Here is a 13,116-nt window from a genome sequence, read left to right on the forward strand (position 1 = left end):
CCTACAATGCCTGACGTACAACTCAAAGCTCTTAGCACATGAGAGCACCTCAAGGGCAAGGCCAGGTCTCCTTTATGTCTCTGTGTCCAGTGCTCAGCCCAAGGATGAGCACACAGTAGATGCTCAATAATAATTTGCTGAATGGTTCCTTAGACTCCTCCCTCTCCCACTCTTGTGTTACATATGGGACACTCAGGGGCCAGAGAAGGTTGCTGTCTTGCCCATAGCACTGCCAGTAGACCGTGGTGCCTGTCCCAGGCTTTTTCCTAAAGGAAAATATATTGAGTGATTGCAGTGGGCTAAGCACTCTATAGGCATTGTTTCTCTTAATCCCCAGCATCCTCTGAAAAGAATACTATTATTTCCTTCACTGTACAGATGAGGAAACTGAATGTCCAAGCTATGAGTTATTTGTCGAAAGTCTGTGCTCTGACTGCATCTTATAGTAAGACAGGTAGAATTGATGCCAATTTCTCTTACATAGCTTTGGAGGGAATAGCAGACTATTATGATAGCAAAACTAAATTGCAGGGAGCTGATTTGTGGGCTGGAAAGAGGCAGAACAGTGGAGGCGACCTTATCATGCATGCTGTGCTGTAATCTGATTGCTATGAAGTCTGTTAAGAGCTACTTAAATCAGGGGATTAGGTATTGGTTACACTGGGACACTCACTCCAACACCAGCTCGGTTCTGATTAGAGAGGCCCCTAGCAAAATCATCCTTGCCATAGTCCCATCAGCATGGTTCACTGAAGCATCCATTCCTGCACTCACTCCATTCATTCATTCAGAAGGTACTTAGGTCCTTCTGCTCTGCCAGACTACATTCCGGGGATTCAGCAGGAGAAGCAAGACCCCCATGGTCCCTGCCCTCCTGGAGCGGACGGTCAGGAGCTGTCTCATTGTGTGCATCAAATGTGATGATGGGTGGCTGGATGCAAGCATTGTGAGGTGTGAGGTGAGGGTTCCAGGCAAGGCTTCCCAGCCGGCATCCTCTAATCTGAGCCTCAGCTTCCCACCCATTTCAGCATCAGAGCACCATGGTCAGTACTGCAGATGGACTTGGTTGAATAATCCCTGCTTACTAACATTGGAGGAATAACATCATCTCTCTGAGCCTCAGTTTTTTCATCTGTTAAAAAAATAAGAGCTAAAAGGTGGGGCTGAGGCCAGGCACAGTGGCTCAGACCTGTAACCCCAGCACTTTGGGAGACCAAGGCAGGTGGATAACGAGGTCAGGAGATCGAGACCATCCTGGTCTCCAACATGGTGAAACCCTGTCTCTACTAAAAATAGGAAAATTAGCCGGGCATGGTGGCATGTGCCTGGAAGCCCAGCTACTCAAGAGGCTGAGGCAGGAGAATTGCTTGAATCAGGGGGTTGGAGGTTGCAGTGAGCCAAGATTGAACCACTGCACTCCAGCCTGGTGACAGAGCGAGACTCTGTCTCAAAAAAAAAGGGGGGGGGGGGAGGGGGTGGCTGGAAGCTTAGTGAAGAGAACTCATGTAAAGCACATTGTACAGTGGCTTGGAACTGTGCAGTGGAAACAGTAGAAAGAGGGAACAAGGGGCAGCTCTGGGCTGGTTATAAGTACAATACCTTGAAAAGTTTGCTCCTCTGCTTTGCCGATCTATATAGCTCCCATCAAACTTTTTATTTAACGGTGCAGTGTCTCACTTTCCATGGAATTGCCTCATTTTCTCACTGCTCCTTAAGGAAGCTTTTTGCTTGGTTTTGCTTTTAACTTTAGTCTTCAGGGCATTGTGAAAATGCAATGTGGGACCCTCTCCCCATTTGTACAATGAGGGGATTGGAGGTAGTGGTCTGCAGCCCTCTCTAGCTCTAAGGATTATGTTTTTGTTTCTGTAGCAGAGGAGGAGGTAGGGGAAAGGAAAAAGAGAAGGACAGGGGGTGGGTGGTGGGGTGTGAAACATTTTCTGGGAGTTCTGGGCTGATGCAAATTGAGAATTCTGTCCCTGGCTCCACAGCTGACTGATGACTCTTCCTCTGACTGGTTTGGAGGTCCTAATGTCTCTTGGTCTCTGGGTTTCAAATAGCAGCTAATGGTCCGAGCTGCCTTTCAGCCAGTTTTGTGATTTTTGCTTTTGACTTTGACCATCTTCAAAGACACTCAGCAGACACTGTTATTACATTTACAGGGCCCAGCTTGCCCAACTACTTGGCAAATTGTGTCAAAGAATCTATAACTGTTACAGAAGAATGCTTTCTGTCTGCATTCTTCTTTCTTCCTTGGAAATATAATACTCTCATTGACCTTCTGTGAAGGTCACAGTAAATGGAGCTTCAGCATCCTAAAATTATAGCCTTTTTTAAAAGCCAGGTGGAACCTTAAAGATCTATTCATCTTTTTCATGCAACAAACAGTTGTATCGGGTGCCTACTATGTGCCAGGCACTGGGTGGGCTGAAAGAGCTGAACTCTAGTTCCCGTTCTCATGGCTCTCATCTAAGTGGTAGTAACATATAAAGAATAATACTGGCTATGTGCTGTAATATAGCGTATCAGTAACTTAAAGCTATGTAGCAAACTGTTACTCACGTGACTGCCTAAATGATATGCATTTATTACATCACAGTTTCCACGAGTTAGGAGTCAGGGCATGGGTTAGCTGCTTCCTCTGCTCAGGATCTCGCAGGGCTGCAATCAAGGTGTTGGCAGGGCTACGTTCTCATTTGAAATCTTCACTTGGGGAGGATCCACTTCCAAGCTCACGCAGTCGATGGCGGAGTCCGTCTCTGTGGCAGTATGACTGAGGGCTCACCTTTTCCCCGGCTGTTGGCTGGAAGCCACTCTCTATTCCAAGAAGTTACTCACTGTGTTTTGCCATGTGGTCCACACATGTTAGTTGACTCCTTGAAAGGTACAAGGGGGTCTCTCTCTCTCTCTCTAGTCTGCTAAGATAGTACCTTATACAACATCCTGTAATCATAGGAACAACAGCCCATTGTCTTTGCCACATAAAGTAACCTAAGCAAGGGAGGGCCTTCGTATCACCTTTACCACAGTCTATGGGTTAGAAGCCTGTCTGCCTACACTGAAGGGGAGGAGATATACATGGGTGTGACTCACTGGGTGGGGGGTCCCCTTAGGGTGTGCCTATCACACAGAAGATGTCTAAGTATAGCAAGTGCCCAGAGGAAGAAGCGACAGATTCTTCCAGATGAGGTCAAAAAGACTTCCTGAAGCCTGGCCCAGTGGCTCATGCCTGTAATCCCAGCACTTTGGGAGGGTGAGGCGGGTGGATCACCTGAGGTCAGTCTGACCAACATGGTGAAACCCGGTCTCTGCTAAAAGTACAAAACTTAGCCGGGCATGGTGGTGGGCACCTGTAATCCCAGCTATTCAGGAGGCTGAGGCGGGAGAATTGCTTGAACTTGGAAGGTGGAGGTTGCAGTAAGCTGAGATCAGGCCTCTGCACTCCACCTGGGTGACAGGAGTGAAACTCTGTCACAAAAGAAAAAAAAGAAGAAAAAAAAAGGATTTCCCGAAAGAGAGAACACTTGAAGGATGACACTTGAGTGAGTAAAGGGTCACCAGGTGGGCAAAGCGGGAAGGACACTCCAGGCAGAGAAACAGCATGAACAATGACATAGAGGCAAAAAAGAATGCAGTAAGTTCAGGAAATGAAGAAAGTCCAGCGTAACCGGATGTAGCAAATACATGGCCAGAGATTTGATTGGAGAGGGGCGGATTACAACAGACATGGAATGCTGGGCTAAGCAATTTTCACCTTATCCTAAGAGCAACAGAGAACCATCCACTGGCAGGTGCAGGTTCTGATTTTTCCTGGAGGAGTATCAGGCACCTTCTCTAACAGCTCTGAAAGATTTATAGATGCACTTGTACTCCATAAAGATCCGCAGTGACAGCAGCACTCCTTCAGGAGTCTGATAGACATCAGAGGTTGCTAAAAATATGTCTGAGCCACCACAGCGTACCAAGACACAGACTGTTTATGTTGGAAGAGGCTGTCAAAATCCACATAGGCCAATGACTGCCTTTTCTCCTCACCGCAGTTTGATGCAGGTTGGCAGATGTGGCAGACATCAGAGTCAGACTGCCTAGGGTTCAAATCCTGGTTCTGCCACTTACTGGCTTGAAAGACCTTGAATGACTGACCCCTCTGGCTCTATTTCCTCAGCCATTCAGTGAAGATAACAGAGGATGCAGTGAAGAGGAAATATGGTTATCTACGCCAAGTATTCATTTGGCATACAGTGTGTGTGTTAGTTTGCTAGGGATATGTATTAGTCCACTCTCGCACTGCTGTAAAGAAATACCTGAGGCGGGGCATGGTGGCTCACACCTGTAATCCCAGCACTTTAGGAGGCTGACACAGGCAGATTGCCTGAGCTCAGGGGTTCGAGATCAGCCTGGGCAACATGCTGAAACCCTGTCTTTATAAAAATAAAAAAGAAATATCTGAGACCGAGTAATTTATAAAGATTTAATTGGCTCATGGTTCTGCAGGCTGTACAAGAAGCATAGTCGTTCTGCTTCTGGGAAGGCCTCAGGAAATTTACAATCATGGTGTAAGGCAAAGGGAAAACAGGCACATCTTACATGGCTGGAGCAGGAGGGAGAGACGGGGGAAGGTGCTACACACTTCTAAACACCCAGATCTCATGAGAACTCTACCATCAGAACAGCACCAAAGGGATGGTACTAAACCATCCGTGAAAGATTCACTCAGATGATCCAATCACCTCCCAACAGACCCCACCTCCAACACTGGGGATTACAATTGAACCTGAGACTTGGGTAGGGACACATATCTAGACCCTACTGGGCTGTCGTAGTGAAATGCCACCGCCGGGGTGACTTAAACAGCAGACATTTATTTTCTCACAAATCTAGAGGCTTGCCGGGCGCAGTGGCTCAAGCCTGTAATCCCAGCACTTTGGGAGGCCGAGGGGGGTGGATCACAAGGTCAAGAGATTGAGACCATTCTGGTGTCAACATGGTGAAACCCCGTCTCTACTAAAAATACAAAAAAATTAGCTGGGCATGGTGGCGCGTGCCTGTAATCCCAGCTAATCAGGAGGCTGAGGCAGGAGAATTGCCTGAACCCAGGAGGTGGAGGCTGCGGTGAGCCGAGATCGCGCCATTGCACTCTAGCCTGGGTAACAAGAGCGAAACCCCATCTCAAAAAAAAAAAAAAAAAAAAAAAAAAAAAAAATCCAGAGGCTTGAAATCCAAGATCAAGGTGTCAACAGGGTTGGTTTCTTCTGAGCCCTCTCTCCTTGGTTTGTAGACAGCCTTCTCCCTGTGTCTTCACATGGTGTTTTGCCTGTTTATGTGCCTATGTCTGTGCCCAAATTTTCTCTTCTTATAAGTCACATTGGATTAAGGCTCACCCTAAAACATCATAATTACCTCTTTAAAGGCCTTATCTCCAAATATAGTTACATTCTGAGATCCTGGGGGTTAGGACTTCCACATATGAATATGAGGTAAGGGAGGACATAATTCAGCTTAATAATAGTAGGTATATTCCCAACTAACGTTAGATGCTTCCTCCTCCACCTCCACCTGGTGAAAATCTTTGTGTCTCAATTCCAGGCATGACTTCTCAGGCACTTCCATCCTAACTATTCTGTGCGAACTAGTTTCTGTCATCGAAAACCTTCTGGAAGGACATGCATTTGCTCCTTGCTCTGTAAATGACCAAAAAAAAAAAAAAAGCAGCAACAACAGCCCTGGGGCTATCCTAACGATGTTGGAATGTGCCTAACCAATCACTTGAATAATCTTTCTCTAATGTAATCCAGTGGCAGTGATTTTCTGAAACACGCCATTACAAGGGAGGAGTATGATCTCCAGGGCTTTTTGTTGTCTAATTAAAAGGCACTGTAGCAAGAAGGCAATGGCTGCTGCATTTCAGAATCACATTGCTCTGATTTGGGAGTTGGAGAAAATGAGGACTTTTTTACTGGACTGTGGGGAAGTTAGGAAGGGTGGCCGGCCCCGGGAGACTGTGGAAGCTTTTGCTGGTCATGTGGTAAAGGTTTTGTGTCACTGGTTTTTGCTTGTCAAAAAAAGGCAAGGTCACTTCACTGGCAGGGAGTCCTCTTTCTTTCTAAGTGATGGACAGCGAAAGCCTGACCATGGACTGAGATGCAGGAATTTCATGGGGTAAGGGTGGCTGATGATCCATTTTCAAAATTAACTCCTTCATCAGCACTGTCTTATCGAACATTTATTAGGTGCTAATAGTGGGCATGAAAGTAAAAATAATTGGCATTTATAAATATCTATAGATTACAGGTTCTTTTTTTTTTAAGTTTTTTTTTTTTTTTTTTTTAGAGATGGGATTTCACCATGTTGCCAGAATGGTCTCAATCTCCTGACCTCGTGATCCACCCGCCTTGGCCTCCCAAAGTGCTGGGATTACAGGCGTGAGCCACCACACCCAGCCAGATTACAGGTTCTTAATGTGGGGCTCATGGCTTCAGAGCATCTGTAAATTCTCAGAAATTATGCACCATATTTGTGCATGTGTGCGTATCAACGTTTCATTTTTCTAAATTCTGTAGTCCATGACCAAAAACATTAAGACCTCCTTATTCTAAATAACACTTGCTTCAGTTTATTGAGCACTTACTTTAGCAGCTACATTATGTTCCTTTCTTTGTTTAAGACTCATATCAGTTCTCCAAGGTTTCTGTATCATCCCCATTCAACAGATGAGAAAACTGAGGCTGGGAGGCTAAGCTTTTGAAAGGCAAAGCTTGAGTTTCATCCATTCATACAACAAACTTTTATTGAATATCCCTGCTCTAAAAGGAGAGTTAGACAACTGCAATAGAACGAGGTGGGTGCTCCAATAGAGGAAGGCGGATGGGGCAGGGAGGGGGCACCTGACCCAACAAAGAGGCTGGAAGTCAGGAAGGCTTCCTGGAGGAGTGAATGCCTGCACTGAGCCTTAAGGACAAGACAGGTAAAACAGTTGGGAAGGGGACTCCAGAAGTGAAGACTAATATGCATCTGGGAGTGTGCCAGTTCAAGAAGTGGGAGAAACACAGATCTCACCAAGGTCTTTTTTTTTTTTTTTTGCAGTAACCTTATTCAACCAATAAACCTTGGAAACAATATTCAGCCTCACTTGTGATCAGAGAGTTGCAAGTTAAAACAACATTGAGATACCATTTTGCACATACCAGATTGGCAGAATCAAAATAACTGACATTACCAAGTATTGGCAAGGTTGTGGTGCAAAAGGAATGCACTTACAGGGCAGGTGGGAGTAGAAATTGGCACAACCGCTGTGGAGAGCTGCTTGGCAGTATCTAGTAGACTTGAAAAATGCCAACTCTAGACCTGGCAGCTCCATATCTTGGTATATTTCCTGGAGGAAACTCTTACACATTTGTACCAGACATGTGTCCATTGGTTTCTGCTATGTAACAAACCATCCCAAAAAGCAGTGTCTTCAACAACCATCACTGGTTTAGCTCACACTTCTGTGGGCCAGCTGGGCTCTTTCACGGGTATGCAGTCAGTTGGAGGCTCAGCTGGGAGCTGAATGATCTAGAAGGCCCTTACTCACTTGCCTGTCAGTTCTCTGGCAATTGGCTGGGGCTACAGGAGCAACTGGCCCACACATCCCTTGTCATCCAATTCCATGTCACAATTAGCACCTTTGCCTGGGAGATAGGAGATGCCTCGAATAAATGGGAGCTGGAATCGCACTTTGTGCAGGATGAACTGATAATATGAATTAGAAAAAAGGAACTTTCAATTTCTTTTCTTTTCTTTATAACAGCTTTATTGGAGTATTATTCATGTACCATACAATTTACTCACTTAAAGTGTATAGTTCTGTGGTTTTCAAAATATTCACAGTTGTGCAATCAATTTTAGAACATTTTCATCACCCCAAAAAGAAGCTCTAGCTATCATCCTACCTTCTAGCTATCATCCCCCATAATCAATGCCTCAGGTCTAAAATGCCACTTACTTCTTGTCTCTAGAGATTTGCTTATTCTGGACATTTCATACAAATGGAGTCATTCGATATGTGGCCTTCTGTGACTGCCTTTTTTTTTAATTCTGCTGTTTATTTGTTTTGAGATGGAGTCTTGCTTTGTAGCCCTGGCTGGAGTGCAGTAGCATATTCTAGGCTCACTGTAACCTCTGTTTCCCAGATTCAAGCCATTCTCCTGCCTCAGCCTCCTGTGTAGCTGGGATTATAGGTGCCTGGCACCACATCGGCTAATTTTTTTTTTTTTAATTACAGATGGGGTTTCACCATATTGGCCAGGCTGGTCTCTAACTCTTTACCTTAAGTGATCCCTAAGTGCTGGAATTACAGACATGAGCCACGACACCCAACTGTGACTGGCTTCTTTCACTTAGCTAGTGTCTTCAATGTTCGTCTATGTTGTGGTATGTATCGGAACTTGATTCCTTTCCATGGCTGAATAATATTCCATCATAGATCTTTGCCGCATCTCATTTATCTCTTCATCAGTTGATGGACATTTGGGTTGTTTTCACCTTTTGGCTGCTATGAATAATGCTGCTATGAATATGAATGTATAAGTTCTTGTGCAGACAAATGTTTTAATTTCTCTTACTTATACAACTAGGAATAGAACTGCTGGGCTTTTTTTTTTTAAATTTTTTAAATTTATTTATTTATTTTTTGAGACGGAGTTTCACTCTTGTTACCCAGGCTGGAGTGCAATGACGCAATCTTGGCTCACCGCAACCTCCGCCTCCTGGGTTCAGGCAATTCTCCTGCCTCAGCCTCCTGATTAGCTGGGATTACAGGCACGCACCACCATGCCCAGCTAATTTTTTTTTTTTTTTTGTATTTTCTTTAGTAGAGACGGGGTTTCACCCTGTTGACCAGGATGGTCTCGATCTCTTGACCTCGTGATCCACCCACCTCGGCCTCCCAAAGTGCTGGGATTACAGGCTTGAGCCACCGCGCCCGGCCAGAACTGCTGAGCTGTTTAACCTTTGGTAACCGTAGATACTTACATGGTTAACACTTTGAAAAACTGTTAGACTGTTTTCCAAAACGGCGGCAATACGCCTTAGAGTTTAGAGCCTTCAAGAGTCAACGTTTTGGGGCCTTTTAATCTAACACCTGCTTGTGTTACTTTTAGTTTCTTCTTTGTTGTTATTGATGTTTTTCTTTCTTTGTCAGCTTTTTACCAAGCAGCACTGAGATGCGATGTGGCTGCAGGCCCAGGAAAACTCACAGTTTTGGGGCAGCTCTGCCTAGTCCTCCCTTTGGGCTCCCAGGCCCTGACAAGATTGACGTACCGCAGTCCCTCGCCTGCACACTTTCGCCGGCTCATGAGGAATCTTTCTGTTCCCAGTTCCATTTTGTTCCTGTTCCCTCTGCTGTTGCGGCTTCCTTAGCTGTAACCTCTCCACCAGTCCACCCGGCCAGGGGAGGGGAATTCCTGCGGGATCATCCAACCAAATCTCCATTTCCTGCTGGGGACCCTAAGGCAAGATAGGGGAGTTGTGGTGTCCTAGGTCAGAAAATAAGTTGTTGGTAGAGTTTGACAGAATTCCGTTTCTCTCTTCTTCTTATAGAAGTAATGTGTGCTTCTGTTTACAATAGCAAAGACCTGGAACCAACCCAAATGCCCAACGATGATAGACTGGATAGGGAAAATGTGGTACATATACACCATGGAATATTATGCAGCCATCAAAAACGATGAGTTCACGTCCTTTATAGGGACATGGATGAACCTGGAAACCATCATTCTCAGCAAACTGACACAAGAGCAGAAAATCAAACACCATATGTTCTCACTCATAGGCGGGTGTTGAACAATGAGAACACATGGACACAGGGAGGGGAGCACTACACACTGGGGTCTGTTGGGGGGAAATGGGGGAGGGGCGGGGGGTGGGGAGGTGGGAAGAGAGAGCATGGGGAGAAATGACAGATACAGGTGAGGGGACGGAAGGCAGCAAAGCACACTGCCATGTGTGTACCTATGCAACAATCTTGCATGTTCATCACATGTACCCCAAAACCTAAAATGCAATAAAAAAAAAAAGAGAAGTAATGTGTGCTTATTGTATAAAAATTTGAAAATAGATGTAAATAGATGCAAAAAGAATAAAAACTAAATTTTTCTTTGAAAAAGATCACCTACCTAATTCCACCTACTATGGAAAATGGATGCAAACATGTTGGGTGTATAGCTTTTATTTATGTAATTATTCACTCATTTATTCAGTGTGATACTGTGATTTAGAATAAAAAATATATTTTTTGGTCTTCGACCCCAGTTCCTGACACAGAGCTGCTAATCCCTTAGAATTTCCTGGATGATAGAAGCGTATTTTGTTCTAATGAGGCAACTCTTGGTGGGTTCCTGAATGGAGGTGGTCACCAGAAAGACGCAGCGTGATTAGAAGCTCAGAACTTTCAGAGGCCTCACACCACCTACCCCCGTCCCCCAGGAAGGGAAGAGGAGTTGGAGACTGATTTAATAATCTACCATGTGATAAAACCTCCACGAACATCCCTGAACTATGGGGTCCAGAGAGCTTCCAGGTTGCTGAACACATGAAGGTTCTGGAAAGGTGGCAAGTCCAGAGAAGACGCGGAAGTGCTGCCCCCTTTTCCCACATACCTTGACTTGCATACCTCTTCCCCTGCTGTTTGTCTGTAACCTTTGTAACATCCTGCGTAATACACTGGTAAGCATAAGCACATGTTTCCCTAAGCTCTGCAAGCTGCTCTGGCAAAGATCAAAACCGAGGAGAAGGTTGTAGGAACCTCCGATTTACAGCTGGTTGGTCAGAAGCGCAGGTGACGATGTGGACACGTGAATGGTGTCTGAAGTGGGTGGCAGTCTTGGACTGCACCCTTAACCTGGGGGTGTGTGCTAACTCCACAGAGATAGTGTCAGAATGTAATTGTATCACAGGAATCCGTCTGTGTGGGGAAAATCCTCACATATCTGGGGCCACAGAAATGTTAACTGTGAATATAAAGAACAATTCATTTTTTCTATACACATTCAGCAAAGGTTTATTGGGTGTCAGTTGCTAAGTACTTTACCAAAACACTGTGGACTTTTTTTTTAACATATGTAGGTATGTAAATATATACATCCTTCCCTACATAAAAGATATTATCATTATATATATTATATATAATTTGAATTTCTCTACCATATCAACAACATGTGGTCAATCTTTTTCTATGGCAATGCAGATACATCTGTATCATTCTTAATGACGATATAGAATGTATCATGATTTCTTTAAGCAATCGTGATAGTGTTTTTGGACACTTCGATATTTTCACTTTCTCTTATTGTCAAAACAGCTCTAACAGTCTTCTGTCTTCTTAACCCTTCGGATAAATTCACAGAAACATAACAGCTCACCAAAAGTCATTCTTTTTTAAAGACTGTTATTGATACTTTCTGCCAACACCCATCAAAAACGCTTCACAGGTAGAGTCTCCTACCAGGAGGATATGAGAGTGCTGCCTATTACCCACTCATCATGAACATTCTGCTAAGACCTGGCGAACTTATTCTTTTTATTATTTTCCAATTTGAAAAGCAAAAAAAGAAAAAAATAGTTGCACGTGTTTCCTAGGGCTACCGTAACAAACTACCATGAACTGTGTGCTGAAAATAACAGAAATTTATTCACAGTTCTGGAGGCTAGAATTCGAAATGCAAGGTAGCAGCAGGGCCATCCTGCCTCTGAAACCTGCAGGGAAATCATTTTTTGTGTCTTTCTAGCTTAGGGTATCTCCCTAGCTTCCAGTGGCTTGCTGGTAATCTTTGGCGAGCCTCGGCTTGCAGCTGCCTTCCTTCAATCTCTGCCTTCATTGTCATTCGGCTTCCTCCCTGAGTGCACCTGTCTTCACAAGGCCAGCTTCTTATAAGACACCCATTGGCCAGGGGCAGTGGCTTACACCTATAATCTCAGCACTTTGGGAGGCCAAGGCAGGTGGATCACCTGAGGTTAGGAGTTCGAGACCAGCCTGCCCAACGTGGTGAAACCCCATCTCTACTAAAAATACAAAAATTAGCCAGGTGTGGTGGCGCATGCCTGTAATCCCAGCTACTTGGGAGGCGGAGGCAGGAGAATCGCTTGAACCTGGGAGGCAGAGGTTGCAGTGAGCTGAGATCATGCCACTGCACTCCAGCCTGGGCAACAAGAGCAAAACTGCATATGAAAAAAAAATTAAAGCCAGTATGTGAAATTAGGAGCCAGTTCTACTCCAGCATGATCTCATCCTAACTAACTGCATCTGCAATGACCCTATTTCCATACTTCCAAATAAGGTTACATTCTAAGGTACTGGGGGTTAGGATTTCAGCATATCTTTTTCACTTTCTTTGGTGGAGGAAGATACAGCTCAATCCTAATCTTGGTATTGCATGACTTTAATATCTGTTTTTTGTCCCAGCTACTCAGGAGGCTGAGGTGGGAGGGTCACTTGAGCCCAGGAGTTTGAAGCCAGTCTGGTAACATAGTGAGATCTTGACTCTTAAAAAAATGTTTTTTGATTACTGAAAAAATTGAGCGTTTTCCGTACATACCTTTGTTAATTTTTCTACAACAGTCTTTGTCTTGTATTTGCTTATAAGAACTCTTTGCATAATAAAAATATTCATACCTAAGCCCTAGGCTCTTTTCTTCTTTTACTCAATCTCAAACACAGCAAAATGCGTCCAGACTTTGGAATATTTGTAAAATTTTCAGAGTATGACTTGCCCTGGATGCCACTCTCTGCCTACTGGTATAGGGCGAGAATCCTCTCCTTAGGGCCCCAGGTGGGAAATGTGACATTCGTGACTTCTGTATTAATCAAAATATGCTAGATTATGCCACATTTTTAAAAAGTGACCTGAAGACTATCCTTTCAGGAATCATTTCTATAGTTTGTTACTAGAGAAGTTTCTCTGAATGTGTAGAGCACTTAAAAAAAAAAAAGACCCCAGAAATCTTGGTGGGTCACCCCACAAAGATTTATTTCTCACTCAGACTACACGTCCATTGCAGGTTGGCTAAGACTCTGCCCTGCACCAGTACTCCAAAACCCAGGCTCCTATTGGCACTCCCAGCTGAGCCATTAGCATCAGGAAA

General features: G+C 44.5%; 1 pseudogene; it reads left to right on the forward strand.

The window, feature by feature from the left end:
* Positions 1 to 12,880: 12,880 nt before the first annotated feature.
* On the forward strand, positions 12,881 to 12,975 carry LOC120366522 (small nucleolar RNA U3; annotated as a pseudogene).
* The last annotated feature ends 141 nt before the right edge of the window (positions 12,976 to 13,116 follow it).

This window comes from Saimiri boliviensis, chromosome 2 (assembly GCF_048565385.1).
Source record: "Saimiri boliviensis isolate mSaiBol1 chromosome 2, mSaiBol1.pri, whole genome shotgun sequence".
In the NCBI taxonomy this organism is placed as follows: Eukaryota; Metazoa; Chordata; class Mammalia; order Primates; family Cebidae; genus Saimiri; species Saimiri boliviensis.